Source organism: Gambusia affinis, linkage group LG23, assembly GCF_019740435.1.
Source record: "Gambusia affinis linkage group LG23, SWU_Gaff_1.0, whole genome shotgun sequence".
Lineage (NCBI taxonomy): Eukaryota > Metazoa > Chordata > Actinopteri > Cyprinodontiformes > Poeciliidae > Gambusia > Gambusia affinis.
Window position 1 is genome coordinate 9,059,677 of NC_057890.1, and position 17,847 is coordinate 9,077,523.

General features: G+C 40.7%; 1 long non-coding RNA gene across 2 annotated transcripts in view; it reads right to left on the reverse strand.

The window, feature by feature from the left end:
• Nucleotides 1–17,847, reverse strand: part of LOC122826715 — a 75,818-nt gene that overhangs the window by 26,039 nt on the left and 31,932 nt on the right. The window contains exon 4 of one of the 2 annotated variants that reach the window (XR_006369846.1): nt 12,099–12,269. The exons of the other annotated variant lie outside the window; for it this stretch is intronic. This is a non-coding gene — a long non-coding RNA (uncharacterized LOC122826715). Of the gene's footprint in view, nt 1–12,098; nt 12,270–17,847 lie in introns of those variants that run through there. 2 annotated transcript variants of the gene reach the window in all.

Sequence of the window (17,847 nt, forward strand, 5' to 3'; positions counted from 1 at the left end):
CCTTTTATCCCGCTTTTTAATGCAGTGCATGAAACAAGATGGGTGCGTGCGTGCTTGCATACCCAAGAGTCGATTCAGTTTGTGACCCTCCCCAAGAAAGTCAACTCTCAGAAAGACAAACCACATTCATGATCAGCACCACCACAAATTGCTGTCAATATTCCTGGCTGAATCTGTGACCTCAAACCCGGTCTCGTAGGTTACATCAAATAATCTGGTAAATTGAGACAAAACTCTCACTTATCTGTCGCACACAACCAGCCAGGGTGTCAATGGTTCATTGACAAGTGGAAATAATGTTCCGAGTTCAATGAGGAAAATCATGAATAAATCCTACAGCAAAAATGTCAGGCCCACCATGTTAAATGCAGAGCTGCTATTATGCTGTTGAGTGGTTTCTTCAAAGCACGTCTTTGAGCTTAAACTACTGCTTTGTCTTGAGCTTACAATTGGGGTGTAAACAAAAATGACTCAACTGTTGAATGCCTTGACATTTCCACCACACCTGGTATTTTACTGTAATCGTCAGCAAGGAAGGTGGCTAACAAAGAGGCTAGCATGCAGAAGTTGGCATTAGATGTAATTTTGCAACAATTAGACCCACTGTAAGTGAGTGACTATATATTTGAGCTACCGGTATATTTCAAGATGAACCTTAGGTGTCCCCATATCAAATCTTTGCAGCCATTAACAATAGTTTTACCACGATTGACCTGCACTCATCATATATTTGATAATCTTTCTTTTTCTTCCGAAAAGGCCGCCATGCTGCCAGCACCATGTTTAAAAGTGGGGCCAATTGGTTCAGAGTGATGCTAGGGACTGGCAAAAATGCTTGATGTTGATTTCAATTGACCAAACCTCTTTCTATAGTTTTGGATTGTCCTTTTTATGAATTTGATCTTCCTGCTGTTCTATAGCTGCCAGAATAGTGGTGTGGAGGACCAATTAATTTGTAAACAGATTCTTCTTGGTTGGTTCTCTGAACACCGCTCTCGTTTTCTGGCTTGCCAGTGTACGTGAAAGGAGATTTTTTTTAGGTTGTAGCAAACTCTTAAGATGTTCAAAGCTGACTCTGTTTTAGACTTTTCTGGAACTCCGTTCCCCTCTTGTCTGATGTGCTACTAGGTCTTCGAGTTTGTTCACAGAGACTCCTTGTCACTTAGGGGTATAAATGTAAAGGGGGGTAATTAAAAATGCAAACTACACTGCAAAGGTTTAATTATACAAAAAAACAAAACAAACAAAAAAAAACATTTGCAACATGAATCCTGCTCCATTTAATTCACAATTAGGCACTGCTTATTGCCAGTCATAACACTACAAAATCTAGAACCATTAAAGGGGCACGTAAACATTTGCATACCACTGTACATTTTCCTTTCAGAGTAGCTGAAGTTGTTAACCGGATCATTCACTTTTGGTGTGCTTTTCAACATTTTGTTTTATTCAATATTTATTTTCCTTTGGGAACGAAACAAAAAGAGGAGTGTTGCTGTGAACAAAGGGCTGCTGGATGCTGGATTTGGAGGGAAGTCTTGACTGGGGATCCTCATAAATCACTACCCAAGCTGCTGGATTCTGACAAGTGCGTGTAGCTTTATCTGCGGCTGATGTCCGCTCTTGTGCCCGCCTGCCTGTTTCGTCTCCTGTTTATGCATATCCAGCGGATATCCCACCTCTTCTCTCCACTCTTCAGATAGCCCTCCCACTTTCTAGCTTTCCCCTCACTCATTTCTCCATTCTCATCTACCACTCTCCCCCCCTTTCTGTATTTGTGCAGCATCTCTCCTTTCCTCCCCCTCCCCTTCATCTTCCTGCCTTCCTGTAGGCCTGGTCTGGTTCTCAAGGCCTCGCCAAGCTCAGAGCCTCCCAGAGATCCTATTTTCCTTTTTCTGGTTGCTTAATTGATTCTGCTGGGGCAAAAAAAAAAAAAGCAGCAATATATATATCTCATAACTTATTTATGATACCCTTTGATATGTGTGATATTTAAGAAGGGTTAATATGAATAGGGTTAATCCTTGAGGAGTGAGTTTGTTCAAATTTTTATGAAGGACTGACCAATGAGATGAGATGGGATAAAACGAAAGTTGGAAGTCACGGCACACGCCGCTCTTTACAAGCTGTTGCTGCTCTCACTTCCCCACACAAGAAAACGCCAAACTGCAGGACGAAACTCTACAGGAATCTGCTTTCGAACTTTCTCGAAGACCACTTAGAAGAATGGATGTGCGCTTAGATGTGCGAGCTACGGAAAGGTTAAAAAATTGCCACGTCCTTTCATATGCATATTACATTTACTTTTTGGTGCCTGTGTCGGCACTATCTGCGTGCAAACGCCCACGCCTCATGTATGTACAGTCTGTGGGTGCTGACAGAGGAGAGGGAGACCATGCTCTGAGGCTGGTGCATGGAGGCTTGTGGGGCTGCAGTCCCAGCATATTCATAAATCAGGCCTTTCAGGGAGCTGTCAGAGGCTCCATAATGAGGGTCATTACTCAGGCAGGGTGTCAAAGCTACTATCACAGGGACCCGTCCCTGGAAATCACACTCAGTCTGCTCCTTGTTAAATAAACAGTGCAGTATACAAAATGGCAAACAAGCTGAGGGTCAATCTGATGCGGTGCGGGGCCAGGCGGGCCTCCAGAGTAATTTACCCTGAGGGAATACCTCTCGGCTGGGGAGATGGATTACAGAGAGCCCTCAAAAAAAGATTAATGGAAATAAAAATACAAAAAAAAAAGGAAACATAGAAAAAGAAAAAAAATGTGGAAGATTGAAACAGAAAGAGGATATGAGGGATTTATAACACGGAGAAAGAGACGGACTGACAGATTGATAAAAGCGCAGAGAGGGAAAATCTGCTGCCACATTGAGAACAACCACTAGCTAAATATTTCCATAACCTCCACCGTACATTCTTTTCTTCTTCAGGCCAATCGGAAATCCAAGAACAATTTAGTTTTCAGGCAAAAACTAATAATATCAGAGGGCTTTCCCCCCCACAACCCTCCCTCGACATGAAATAAAAGGCACCTATATTTGGTCTGGGCTCACAGTGCTGATGTAATGGCTTGGTAATAACAGTGTCTCAATCTCTGTTATGAAATATTCATCCTTTTATTGCCTTGCTAATATGTAACACACAATTTTATTAATTTAGTGTGGTGAAAGTGATGTGGCTGAGTGGATAATGGCAGATCAGAGAGTTAAGATGAAGATGGGCCTCTGCGTAGCCTTTGTCATGTGAAGGTAGATGGAACAACTTCTGTCTTCAAACATGCTAACTAACCGAGGTAATTACTGCAAATGAATCACGTTTTATTTCACAAGTCACATTGAGTGTAACCATACCGGAGCAATATTTATCATGTCAAAACACTTTTGATTAAGCAACAGAACAATGAGCAGATTTCAATATTTATTCATTTAATCTTTGATGTAATTCTGTATAATGTATTCATGTATGTAAAATTAAGGGGACCTCAGCACCTTACATTAAAATTTATCTCTCACTGCATAAACCTAACCTTTACCATCAAATGAGTTTTACCCCTTTAACAGCACAGCTTTTTGGTCTCTAAAACCAGAGGAGCTAACAAATATACTCTCAGTTTATGGACTCCATTAGCATAGAAAAACATGTATCCTGATGGCTTAGTGTCAACCATTTTACAGCTTCCAACAGGTTTTTCTTCAAGAACAAAGCTATTTATCTCCATCTATCCTCAACAATTCTCACCAGGCCTCTCTCTTTAGAACAACAACTTCCACTGAATTTCACTGTACACAGTAAATTATCACGGTGATGTCAAATTTTAGGCTGTTTTCACACCTGACAGTCCAGTAGACTTGATTAGATTGGGACCAAAACAGCAACATTTGTTGCAGTTTGCTTTCACACTGCACTGTGAAAGCAGTTCAGGGACATAGACCAAACCCTTTGAAAAACCTGTTCACCCTGTGGTGGTGCTGCACCAAGAACTGAAGGAAGCAACGTGAAAACCTTTGAAGAAGATATGAGCAAAATGTAAAAGCTGGACTAGCGTGAGATTTTAGCAAGTGTCATATTTTTCTTTCGTCTTTGGTAAAAGACCATGATGCTCCAAAAACACACCAAACATTCTAGGCTAACAAACTAAGTTTGGTTAAAGCAAACTAAGCAAAGCTGGTGTGAATGCCACATGTAAGTCTCCACAGTTATTGGATCTATTTTGACCAGCACAGCTTCTGCACATGTGCCATGTCCCCAAGTTGGCTTGTGGCAACTTATGGTTTCCTCTACTAATAGATTCTCCCATTGAGCTCTGGACCTCTGCAGCTCCTCTAGAGTTACCACAAGCCTGTTTTCTGCTTTTTCAGCTAATGCTCCACTAGTCAGGCTTGTGAGTTTAGGTTGACTGCTATGCTTTGGTATAGAAGTGCTATGATATGCCAGCTACGCTACGATTTGCATATTCTGTTTTCAGATGGGGGATTGCACAGTACTCTCAGAATATAGTTTTATAACATGGAGATACTTTAAACCACTCCACAACTTGAATTGTGACTTCGCTGGTGTATTTTTATTATAGTGTTTGTAGAAGAACATTAGCGAACAAACCGCTAAAGGGCTTCAAATGAAAGCAGTATCTGTAGATATATTTTCTAATAAAGTTCTATGTATGTTTCAGGCAATTGTTTGCACAGGATTGTCTGTAGAATCAAAAGAAGAACGTAAATGCATGCCACAGGTGTTTATTTGTGAAACACGTTTTGAGAACCATTTTTTACTTCACAATAATGTACGACTTCATCATGTATAATGAATAAAGTAACTTAGGTTTGTGGTAACAACAACTTTAAGGGCTATTGACAGTTTTGCAAGAGAGCTGCATCTGGGTAAAATTTAAATTCCCCGTCAATTTTTTCTGGCTCATACAGTTCTACAAGAACAGTGTCACCGTCACATGTGTTCTGTTCAAGGACAAAATGCTGAATACTTCCCGCAGATGTGCCCTCTTCTCTGTTCTCCCCACTAACCAAACAGCTTGGAGTGCTTGCTTTTTTCTTTTTTCACCCTCCGATTTTCAGCTCACCTACCTGAAGGCAAAAAGATTAATCTTTTACATCTGTGAGTTTTAGACAGGCGTTCCTGCTGTGCGAGACACTGCAAAGGCAGCCAGCCCTTACGCAATGCCAATTAATGATTTTGTCATTTTAGTAGCGGGGGGTGCTGCTATGAGTTTGTAAGGAGTTTTTTTAATGCACTGCTGCTGTTGTAATTTGCAGCCATCTGTTTTTTTGGGTTTTTTTTGGTGAGCTCAGACAACCGTACATCCGTACGATGATGCGTTTGTGTACCTAGCCAGGTTAGGCTGCGCGACGGGCTGCCATGTCTTTGGGACATGCAGGGGAACATATGTTGTCTTGGAGCCGCAGGGCTGACACAGAAGATGAGGAAAGACAGTACTTCAAGGCAAATGTTTTCCCCACAGTGCAGCTGCCACAGCCTATACGGCTCAGCGTATTGACAAGTCTCCTGTGGACCGGCAAACGTAAAGATTTGCGCTGCATAACAAAGTCCTTCTGGTTCCAGGGACTGTGATCAGAGTGGGACACGTTGCCTCCCAAAACTGGAGTCGTTTCATCAGATAAGCCTGGAGGAGAAGCACAATCGCATCCGTACTGCGCGTGCACCTGCGGCTGTGCTTGTAGCTGTAACTGTACTCTGCGGGAGTACAGCTTGGGTAGGCAATGCTAAATATTATAGATTTCAGTGAATAATTTATTAATGATCGGTCTGCTACAATCAGGAGGAAATATGCATACTTAGAGCGGCTCTCGAAAGTGTCCTCATCTCTGAAGAAATGGCAGGCTTTTGGGATGTGAATAATTAGACCTGGTTAAGTACTTTTCAACTTTCAGTGTGAAATTTCGGTTTGGCCAAATATTTTTGTTGAATCGTATTTCTTTTCATTCAATGGCTGATCATTTCTGGGGCACACACCTTATAGGAAATTCCAAAAAGTACTGGATGTTTTCTACATGTGATAAAACTCTCCACATGTCTGGCAGCGAAACGAACACCACATGCACAGCGAGACATCGTCGAGCCAACACGATGTTCTGGAGTTACTTTTCATCAAATGGAACTGAGCCTTTTATCAACATGGATAATATGACAAACAGTTTTACCTGTCAGTGTAACAGTGGGTCCAAGCATAATTCATAATCCACTTATGTAGAGCTTCAATAGAAAAAAAGAAAATCCATTTTTGGAATGGCCCAGGCCAGTGCCCAGAACAAATGCTACTTCTCAGTTTTAATCACCTAATAAATCCCATACTATCATAATAAGGTGGAAGGTATTTAGAAATGATTTAGGTCTCATCATGTGTATGGAGACTTTTGAGATCCAGTGTGCTTGACCTCTTCGCTACCTGTCAAGCATCAAATGTACTAACAATGCCTCATTTGTCTGATACATCTGCAGGCCACATGTTTCCCCAAGCCATCCAGCTGTTCTTTCAAAATGTTAATTTTACTTTTCAAACACCAACAGAAAGAAAGCGCCTCACTCCACTGCGCCATAAGAACAAAGTTCGGAGATATTGTTATATGTATATGAAGATATAAACTAAGGTTAAAGAAAAGCAAAGTGCTGCTTTAAAAGGTATAGTGGGAATTCAAATAAATATTTAAGTTCTCTGTAATGCATGCCATATTCCTCAATGAGTTTGACTTAAAACCTTCCAGACTTAAATGTCGGGCCGGCAGCGCATTGGCAGTTGGAGAAGCGACACAATAATTGACCCAGCTTAATATCGCTGAGGTGTTTTCATGAGTACAGAACAAGGGCCTTCATTAGGGGCTCTCTCACAGAGGCCCTAAGTGCCTGGCTCCCTTCTGCCTCTTAGCTACATTCAGACCAATGATGAATGGCTGCAGAGATGGACTGCTGCCGAGGGAGAGTTCCTGACGGAGCGCGAGCAAAGCTTTTGGATGATGAATAATGATTCTGTAGCCATTTTCCCACAGGATGCCCTCAGACTACAGTCAGCTCTTCTACAAAGGAAATCCAGCTGACAAGCTCTCCTTAGCCAGGGACCAAACCCTAACATGGTTAGGTGTGGCGGCGCGTTGCTCTGAAAGAGCACAAGACATCACCTTATAGAGATGGGTTTCATCATCTTGTCAAGGCTAGTGTAGAAACGCCTTGGAAGAAAGTAAAATGCAAAAAGTCGGAGGAAGGAGAAAACTCAACAAAAAGGCAAATCCTCCGTGAGAATTCCTCAAAAAGCTGGGGGAAAAAAAAAAAATGGATGTGGGAAGAGGCAACGCAGGCAAATGAAGAGGACAAGGAGGAAAAGAAACAGAAAATCAAAGTGAGCATTTGCAAATTAACTTTGACTGCTCAACAAGGAGCATGTGTTGACAGGGGGAGAGCGATGATCTGATTTACTGACACAAGCAAGGGATGGGAAGAGAGCAAGCAGAGACACATGCAAGACAAAACAAATTCAATCATCTCTTCCATCAAGAGAAAAACCGTAGCCTTTCCGACGCAAAAAAGACCCCCCCTCGGCTTAAATCAATTGCAAACAAACCTGATTCTGCGACGACACACGGGGGGAATAAACAGTAGCTTTCAATTTAATTCAGCTCTGCACCATGGGAGACAGAAACTTTCATCCATCACTTTCATGTGCCTCGCAAGGCAGTTGTGGTGCAATTGGTGACAGCAGGGAATGGCAAATGTATCTCCACAAGTGGATCGGATGACACAGTCAACTTGTTTACAGCGGAATACACTTGAGAGACAGTGTCAGTTACCAGAAAATGCATGCACTTTATGATCAAACAACTCCAATGTTTTATTCTAGGTGACATCACAAGTTTACACACACACACATATATATATTACACACCTGACAGAGAGCTCTGTACAATCTGATGTTAGCTTAAAAGTTTATCTTGATACAGCCACAAATGTATTTAATTTGGATTGTATATCAAAGTCCAACAAAAGTGAAACAGAGTTATGGATGCAAGGATGTTTTTTATGCAGATAAGAATCTGAAATGTGGGCTGTGCATTTGATTTATCACCCTGAAGTCAAAACTTTGCTAATCAAAATGTCACTAGGACTTTAGTTGCATGTATACTTAGGTATGTCCCAACCAACTGCGCATATACGGAAACTGCTTTTTTCTCCCCAACAAAACGCCTCCAGCTCAGTCCTAATACACTGGGAGCTGCTGTGATCAATCAACATGCAAGTAGATCTGGACTTTGATAAGTCTATTGAAGCACATGGGTATGTTTAAACCTCCATCAAACAGTTTTTTAGCATTTCCCTTTGCATTTATCTCAAGCCATTTTCCTATTCGCTTCCCAATCCTTCCCCATTTTAAATGACCTGTTGATATGAGTTTACCCACCAGTTTCCAGATTTTTATTGAAAACAAGATTCAAGGATTTGAGGTGCTGAGTTTATTGAACTCTTCTTCTTATGCCAACTGTCCCATTTTTAGATGTATTTTCAAACTTATCTGCATTTGCTAATCAGAATACTGTGGCTTCGCATGTCCAAGCCACACTGAACATCAGCAAGACACTGAACACCAGGTTGCCATCAGATGTTGCATTTTGGCATCTTGAAGTATGCAAATGTGGTTATTAAAAAAGCGCAATACAACTGCAGTCCTTTAACGATAACATCCCTCTTGATGCCTCACGAAGCAGTTTCCTGCCATCAATTTTGGAAACCAATTATGAACCATTTCAAAGAGTGTTAAGATTTATTTCCCTTACCGGTACTTAACTTTAACAATGATAAAGAGAATACAACTTTGTATGTGTGCCTAACAGGTCATTATTTAATTTTTTACTTTTTTGTGAAGAATTAAGTGCTTGAAATGGTTATTCTGCTGCACCTTCTCCAGGATCCTGTCTCCAAGCATTGTGCCTCAATGAGTGGGTGGTCTATGCACCGGCTCTGTCTGTCTAGCTGAGAGCCTGGGCATTAATCTGTCCTGACTGATGATGAACATTAGCATACAGTGCATAGCCGAAGCCCTGCATGTGCGAGAGGCGTCTGTGAAAGGTGAAAGCAAGAATGTTTAAGCATGTGCATTTTTGAAAACGTGTGCAAACAGTTGCACAGCCGAGTCGTGTTTTTCTTGCATGTTCTGGCGCTTGCATGAGGACAACTTCTACCCCACCACACACACACACCTCCATGACTCACTCCGACCAGTTCCCTTCCACTTCCTGTCGTTAAGATACACACCGCCTTCTATTCTTTTTCCTTCAGAATTATTCTTAGCAGTTTTTTGTCAATCCAGTAATAATTCAATTTAGCAGGACTGGCCGGGTTAGGACTGCCATTAGTTTGGAGGAGGTGATTTAAGATTGATGACTTGTGTCCCCTGGGATTCTATTCCTCGACTTATGGGAAGGAGGGGTAGCGAAGGAGGGGAAAGGAGGGAGGGGGGTCTGCTGCTGTTGGCCGGGGCGTGGGAGTCGTCGAGTGAATTAAGGTTCAGAATTGATTTCCTCCAAATTTGAGCTGACTAATGTGACAAGTGGCAGCTGTGAGCGTCTCACCGCCGCGGCCTCGGATGTCTCCTCCGGGCTCCTCACTGTGACACGGTGCCAATGCAGGCAACGGAAAGGAGAGAGAGTTGCACCGCTGTTCATCCTCGCAGGTGCACACAAGCACACACGGACACGCCAGCGTACACACAGACGCAGGTGCACACCATCGCATCTTCACATGTCCACATCTCAGGATGGAGACAGACAAAGTCATGTGGACGTGGCACAAAAATACACACACACGCACAAACGCGCACGCACGCACGCTCGCACACCTCCACCCCACCCCTGTGACACAGTGTTGTGCGAAGCTGCTCACCCATCAAACTCAAGTCAGTGACACAAATTACAGCCGAGGACTGCATGAGGAGAGCGATGCTTGGCCCTGACACACACACCCATACATACAGATGCACCCACACAGCTGCAGCATTGGTTTAAACACACACACACATGCACGCACACACACACACACACACACAAAGACACAGCTAGAGCTCTGACAAGGAACAGGTCAACATGATGACACTGGTGAATAATTCAAGCGAAAACAGAGTGAAAGAGAGGGCGCAGGGAGGGAACAGAAAGAATTGAGGTTTTATATATATATATATATATATACACACATATACACACACACATATATATATATATATATACACATATACACACACACATATATATATATATATATACACATATACACACACACACATATGCATCATATATGAAGAGTTAAAATTCTATTATGGGAGTTCCAAAACTTTTACAACTTTTTATATCTTGTTACATTACAAAAATAAACTATGTTTTATCGGAATTTTATGTGAGAACAGAGACTTTGTCCACAAACCATGATGCTCCCACCACCATGTTTCAAAGCATACTTTAGAGTTTCTATGTAGCATAAAATGTTTCATTTTTGTCTCATCTGAAAAGATCACTTTCCATTGTTTTTCTATATCCGATAAACGACAGATACATGTACTTTATTTTTACTTTTGATAAACAGATTAAAGGGGCATGAAAATATTTTTTCTGAATTAATTTTTTTAGTTTTGGAAGCCATTTATCTTTTTCTTTTCACTTGTCACATTTTTGCTGATCCATCCAACAAAATTAAAAAAGGTTGTCTAAATGTTACTTTTAGTTTAGCAATTATTTATTTAGAGCTATTTTATTATTTAGAAAAATGGCTATTCTTTCCACAATTTTTCTTTGAAAAGTACTTTTGTTTTAAATTATGTTAATGCAAACTGTATTTATTTCAGCGGCTCCAAGTCTGTAAAAGTCGCCCCATGGAAGCCAACATGTGACAAGTTGTTAAAGCCTTAAAGGTACGGTAAGCAAACAGTGTCTTTTTTTCTTTTTTTTAAAGAAACAAAAAACGGGGAGCTCTTGACGAGTCAACGCTGGAATTGGTTTCACGCATGAATGCTGCCTTTAAGACAAAAAGCACCTCAGGAGATAATTACAGTGTCAAGAATACCCTGCCAAGTGCCTGACGATTGCCCAATATTTAGCTTTAATTAAATCAAAGCAGAAATGTAATTTCTCCTGAGTGAGCTGTGCGCAGTGGATTCCCAGAAACATACAACATGGTTGACTAATGCACTTCCTTTGTTCCTGTCACATTGCCTTTTGCCTGTTATGCCCCCCAAAGCCTTTGTATCCTGGAGGTAAACTAACTTACTTCATGTCAGGAGGGAGAGGAGAAAATAAAGGGGATTCCACTTTGCCTTACCGGTGCTTACCTAGTCGGTGTATTTACAATGACGTAAATTATCCACAAACAACAGAATATTGTGTCTGGGAGCAGTTTCATGTGGTTTTGGAAGAAGTGGTGCAGAGAGGAAAGAGCAGGTGCAATGCCTTGAGAAAGTAGTCATAGGTGAATCACTTTAGCATACAAATATGCTTTCATCTAAATACTGTAGGGATGATGTGTTCAGAGTCATAATGCAGTAATTGTTTTCCTGTAGCCCAAAAAGTCTAATTTTGGTCTCATCTGACTAGAGCAACTTCTGCTGTTTATTTTTAATTTTTTTATCGACAATTTCTTTCTACTTTGCTGCTCTTTCAAAACTGTCAAAAGTAGTGTATTCTCCCATCGAAGCAGTAGCGTAGTGCAGTTTGTTTCACTGGAAACTAATGCACTAAGTACTTTACAATATTCTAAAATTTTGAAACCTTTGTGTCATTTTCCAATCACTTCAGAATGTGCACTACTTTTAGTTGATGTTCAAAGCAAAATCCTAACAAACTACAATGAATTCTGAAGTTTGTAAGTATTCTTTGCTTTATGAATAATTAATGCTCCATCAAACTTGCTTCCTAAATTGTTTTTTAGCTTCCAGTATCTAAGGAATTTGCGCTATTATTAGCAACAGAATTGGCATTTAAGAAACCGCACATGCATTTCAAACCAACATCATTTTAATACATGATTCCTATTTTATTTTCGTCACATGAGCATATTTCCCATCAGCAGGATCATGAACGCAGGAACATTTTTCTATATAGGCTCAAGCCAGTCATACATGATTCAAAGTGTTGAGTTGCGTGCACACACACGCAAAAAATCTCCTTTTGAAAATAATGAATGCATGCAAGTGTCTGCCTTTTTCTCCTCCAGACCGAGGAATTAAAACCAACGTCTCTGTGTTTGGACTGCAGTACCGGGTCTGTGGATGGCAAAAGGTCAACACAATATTAATATGGGCATTAATATTCCTAATGCAAACTCTCAATGTTCCGAGTGTCAAAGTTTTGAGTGAGCTCAAAGTTTAATAAGACCTCCACGTGTGATCTTTGCTCGGCACTTGGTAAAGTTCAATACATGAGCACAGGTTGGTGAGCACACACACTTAGAGCTGCAGCGTACAAACAGAGAGGAAGAGCGGCATGCGCGCACACACACACACACACCCACACACACACACTAAAACTGTTAAGTGTGCTTTATGTCTGAATATTATGAATGCCTTTGAAGCGACTGATCAGCAAAGATGAAGATGGGGCTGTGGGGGTTTAATTGATTGTATGACAGTTTAAAAAGTGCCTGGAGTGCAAAAATACTGAAAGGTTGTGTCAAGTGCTGGGGGATGTAATTACTGTTTTGATCTGAGTAAGGATTTGTCTTGACAAATTTCTTATATAGCCAAAAATTGTATGTAAACACCTGCTGAAAGTACTAAAAAGTGCAGCTTTCAATGCATTTTATGACTGAAGCGGGAAATTACAATTCAAGGAAGAAGGGAATAATCACAGTGAAAATGTTTAATTTTCACTTGAATTTCATGTAATGTTGTTGACTTGGGCCTGTATTCGGGAAATGCAAAACTGGATTTGTGCCTAATCAATTCAGTCGACAGTTAAAAATTGTTCAGTCTTGCAGCTACAAATGTGCAATTAGGACAAGGAGGTTCATCAGCGACGGTGCAGATTAGGCAGAGATGCTTGTTGAAATCTCTTTCAGAGGACCCTTGTCCATGACTCTTCCTAATAATGGTGAAATGTCTATTGAAAGAGTAATCAGTTCTAAGTACATTTGGCTAGGACTCCATTGCATGAAACCCTTAAAGAACTTAAATGACATCTGATTTTGAAAGAAGTCTTGGGGATAAATATGTTAATTGTTATATCAACTGTAAAATAATTTCTAGTAAAACTGGGATTAAAAGACTCACCTAAAACTGTAAAGATCTACATGGTATAACTTTTATACTTACAACTGTTGGTAGTAGTATAACTATAAAACAGGGGAGTTTACTCATTATTGCAATTACAGCATTAGCTCTTTGGACAAATCACCTCTACCAGCTTTGTATACCTACACACTACAATTTTTGTCCATTTTTTGTAAAATACCTCAATAATTGACAATTGGTTGTTTAGAGTTGTTGTTCTGCTGGCAAGTAACATGTTTTAGTTCAAGAATGCTCTATATTTGACTCCAATCGTCTTCATTCATTTAATCACTCTGACCTGCTTTGCTGTTCCTATAGGGAAAAAAAGGATCTTGACCACATGATTATGCCAATACCATGTTCCGAAACAAAAATGAATCAATTCAGACATACTTTCTGACAAGGGCTTTGGATCTGCTGTATTTCTAGGCGTTTGTGATACACTTTGATCAAATACAAACTTTGGAAGCGCTTGAAAACCAGCTGGATTTTACACAAATGGTCTCTGTTTACTAATTGACTTCTGAGGGCAATCTGCTGCACGCACTACATTTTCACGGCATACTCCAAAGAACTTAAAATAACATGTCCCCAAAAACAGATGATGCCAACAGGAACTGGTGTCCCCAAGCTAATGTGCATTCCTTTCACCCGCCTTGCATGGCATCATGCAAGCTTTTCTATCGGGAGAGCCCGAAAGAAAGCCATCGGAAATCAACTGAGGTTGTTCAGGCATCTGATCAGGACGCCTCCAGAGCTCATCTCTGTGGAGGTTATCCAGACTGTGGAAAATCCCAGAAGTCACTGGAAGGAGTATGAATCCATTCCACCCAAGGAACAACTTGGGAACAAGCTGTGAAACCTTTTCACCATCTGTGAACACCTCCGGAAGATACTTGTGTGTTATGCGATTGTATTTACAAGACCGTTACAAGAAATGGTCTTAGCAAAAAAATAAATAAATAAGTCGGCAGATTACATGAACTAAAAGCAACAAAGTCTCACACAAGCTTCATCAAGCTTGGATGGACAGCGAGTTTTTTGAAATTATTATTATTTTTTTGTTAAAGCAGTTGCCTGGGTGACGCTTCACAGATCGTGCTGACCTTCCACAATTTCCAACCGTCAATCTAAATGGGAGCCCCTTATCTCATCCTCTCCCCCCACTCGCACCCCTTCCTTTGTAGATGTGCACATCTTTTTATTCTAAATCCAGTCATTATTGTTCCTCTCCACTGGCCAGCAGGAAAAGCCCTTCTGAAGTTGGGGAATTAATTGAGCATGTCTCTATCTCTCTCAGTCTCCCTCTTGCTGCTACTGCTGCCGGCATCTAGGGTTGCAGTGCCCCTTTCACCAGCCCCTCCACTCTCGATGTCTGGCTCCTCAACTTGCCAGGCTATCCTTTCTTTCTGCTCGACGTGTTCGCCCAGATTGCCGATGCAGGGCTTGACTGAGTACGTCTTGTCGGCCGGACTTTACTTGAGCATTCATGTCTCGGGCGCTGCAGCGTCCGCTCATTACGGAGAGAGAAGTGTCAGAACTGGGGGAGACCAGCTGGCTAAGACTTCTCTAATGTAATCTGGACATTGAACTTTTTCCTCCTTAATGATATGAAACCTGACTTCATTTGAACTGGTGCCCTGTCAGGCCTAACGGCTTGAAGTTAGAAGAACATACAGTCCCTTGCTTTGCAGAAAGGAAGAAAAAAACTTAACTCCAAAGTGCTTTATTTGCACATCTTTTGTGGAATTTGCATCAAGCAATCTCTAAACTTGATGCGACCGCATGAGGCAATCTTAAATCGTACAATTAAACGCACACCAAATAGATTGCGATTTATCTCTGAACCGTTTAAAGTCTAATCATATATCTCTGGCTCGCTCCTTGGGGGAACCAAAGGTGAAACCAGTTATCTGCCATTATTTGGTTTAAAACATTCCCAGCAGTATCCAACATCTCAGCCTATTTGATTCACTTTGAGTACGCCTCTCTCCTGGATGCATTCATCCTCCCTAAACTCCTGAGTTGGAGTGGTTCGCCTCAGGCAGAGGAAGCAATAATGTGAACCCTGGAGAGCTATTCAGAGTGAAGAGGAGAGTGGAGAGGAGCCTCCTCTGCTGTTCTCCTCCAGCGGGCCGTTTGGGAGGCTAAACGGCGCCGATATCCCTTATTAAACCATCTGGCTGATGCTAATTAGATTATCAGAGATAAAGAGAAGGAGTTTTCTTTGTACATTTTAATGATATAATGTGTCAGGCAATTGCGAGGAGAAGCAGCTTTCTTTTTTTTTCCTCGGAGTGCAGAAGCTCTACAGGTGAAACTGTGCGAGAGGGAACAGATGCGGTGGAATGATTAATGGTGCTTATCTGGAAACATCTTGCCTACATAAGGGGAAACGGAGATTTGAAGTGTAAAAGCATATGCCTTTTGTGGCTTCTTTATCTTATAATCTAGGGCGAAATATTCTTTTAGCACTGACATTGGTAAGTGAGAACGGATGTAAGTCAAACAGCAGCTTAGCTACTCGACACTTAGGCACTACCCGAGGAAATTTCATTTTCAATAACTGATTCATGACAAATTAAGATCAAACAGAAGGCTATGTTGGTGGTGCTTTTGAATGTATTTACATTTTTGTTTTAAAGTAAGTATGAAAATGAGGTACAAAACAGATTTTCTAGGAATGCAAGACTTCCAATGAATTCACATTAACGCCCTTTCTGCTAAGTCAACAGCATCCAATCTCCATGCACCAGTCCCAGACTCCAACATAGAGAGAAAAGGCCTCCACCTTCAGTAAGGACACTCCATGTTTGCCAAGAAGGTGTAAAGCTTTAGACTAAATAAAATCCATCATTCTCTAATATTTTCAAGGAGGTGTTCATATTTTTGACATGCCATGTTCTACTGTTTTAAAACAACCGAGTCAGTTAATGCCACTGCTGTTTTATTAACCTTTAAACCAACGATTCCCAAGTGGGAAGTATAGAGTGATGGGGTGGGGCTTTGTTTGGACTAGAAAACTCAGGTGTTCACCTGAAACCCTGCCACTTTAAATGAAGCCGACACGTCTGTTGACACATATATCCAACCATAATCGGAATCCTTTTTGAAACGCTACAATGTTTCCAAGCAGTCAAATTGTGAACCACATCCACTTGGGATTTTTACTTCAAAGAGACATACATTAAATTAAGCTTCAAGGTCCGATTTTATTATTATTTTATTTGGTCAGGCTGGTGTCAGCTGCAGCTGGTCACTGCTGAGCTTGTTACTTTACTTTTTTAAAAATGTATTTAGGTGTTGAGGAAATTCTGATTAGTCATCCATGACTTTCTATTTCCACAAAGTATAAATATTGCATGGCACAGATGCCCAGTTCTGTTAGTCACTCTTAAATGAGAAAGTCAGGACATTTCACTTAAGCAAATGTGTGTAGATCTTCACAAGATGACAACAGCTACATGTCTAAACTGATACTCTCCAAAGCTCACCATGACATTTTTTTAGTATGGAACAAGATTGTTGCACAAATGTGATTGGAAATATGGCTGTATATAAACATCCCTGTCAATTGGTAAGGGTTCTCAATGTGAATGTTTGTTTAATACAAATTTACAAAAAGAATAATTTCGCAACACCGATACCAGCATTTTTAATCAACAAAAATGCAGCTAAGAACTAATAAAGCTCGTGAAATATAATATGCGTGTCCACTGTCACATCTCCTTGATAATTTAGTCCTCAAAAACATATGCAGATAGATTTCCAGGCCTAAGGAGGTCTCCCAGGCGCTAGCTTAATGAGAGTGAGTAGGGAGGGTATTGATCAGGGCCGTCACCAGAGAAGAACATTAAAGTACACATTCAATAAGGGACTTCATACCCCGTTTGGCTAGTGTAAAGGTTAAGTGCTGGAGAATATCGCGAAGATCAATAATTGTCTGCAACTTCACGAATGGTCCACCATCACTGAAGTCACATAAGAGATGCCACAGGAGATTTGTGGGACTTCGTAGGTTCTATTTGACGGACCTGGTTTAGACACACTTTGCAAATGCAGCACCCTCTCCAAGCAAAGAAACTGTTGTTCCAAGCCAGTACGCATTGTGAGTGAAGACATTAGCTCATGTTAAATGTTTAATAGACTACTGTTTGGGTTTAACTGTTACATATTCTGCCACTTAGAATAAATAAATTCAATATTCCTTTGGTAAAAGAGAGAGAAGCTCCTTAAGCAAGACAAATGACGGGTTTGCAGCAGAGAAAAACAACATTAGCTGGCTAATTAAACAGCAACGGAGGATGTCAACGACTGCTGCAGTAATTACATGATGTGGTTTTATGAAAACAAGGCAAGGGATAAAACCTTCTGAGGCTAAGAATAGCTCCAAACAAAATATTATTACTTATTAAAAAAAAGGACTGAATTGCTTCCTAAAGGTAAGTTTGTTTATTATTAAAAAAATTAAAAGGTTAAAATCCTTTGCTGTACTCACTCGGGCATGTACAACCATTAGTTTTTAAAAAATATGTTCTATATTTTACCTTATGTCTTAAAATCTTATGTGTTA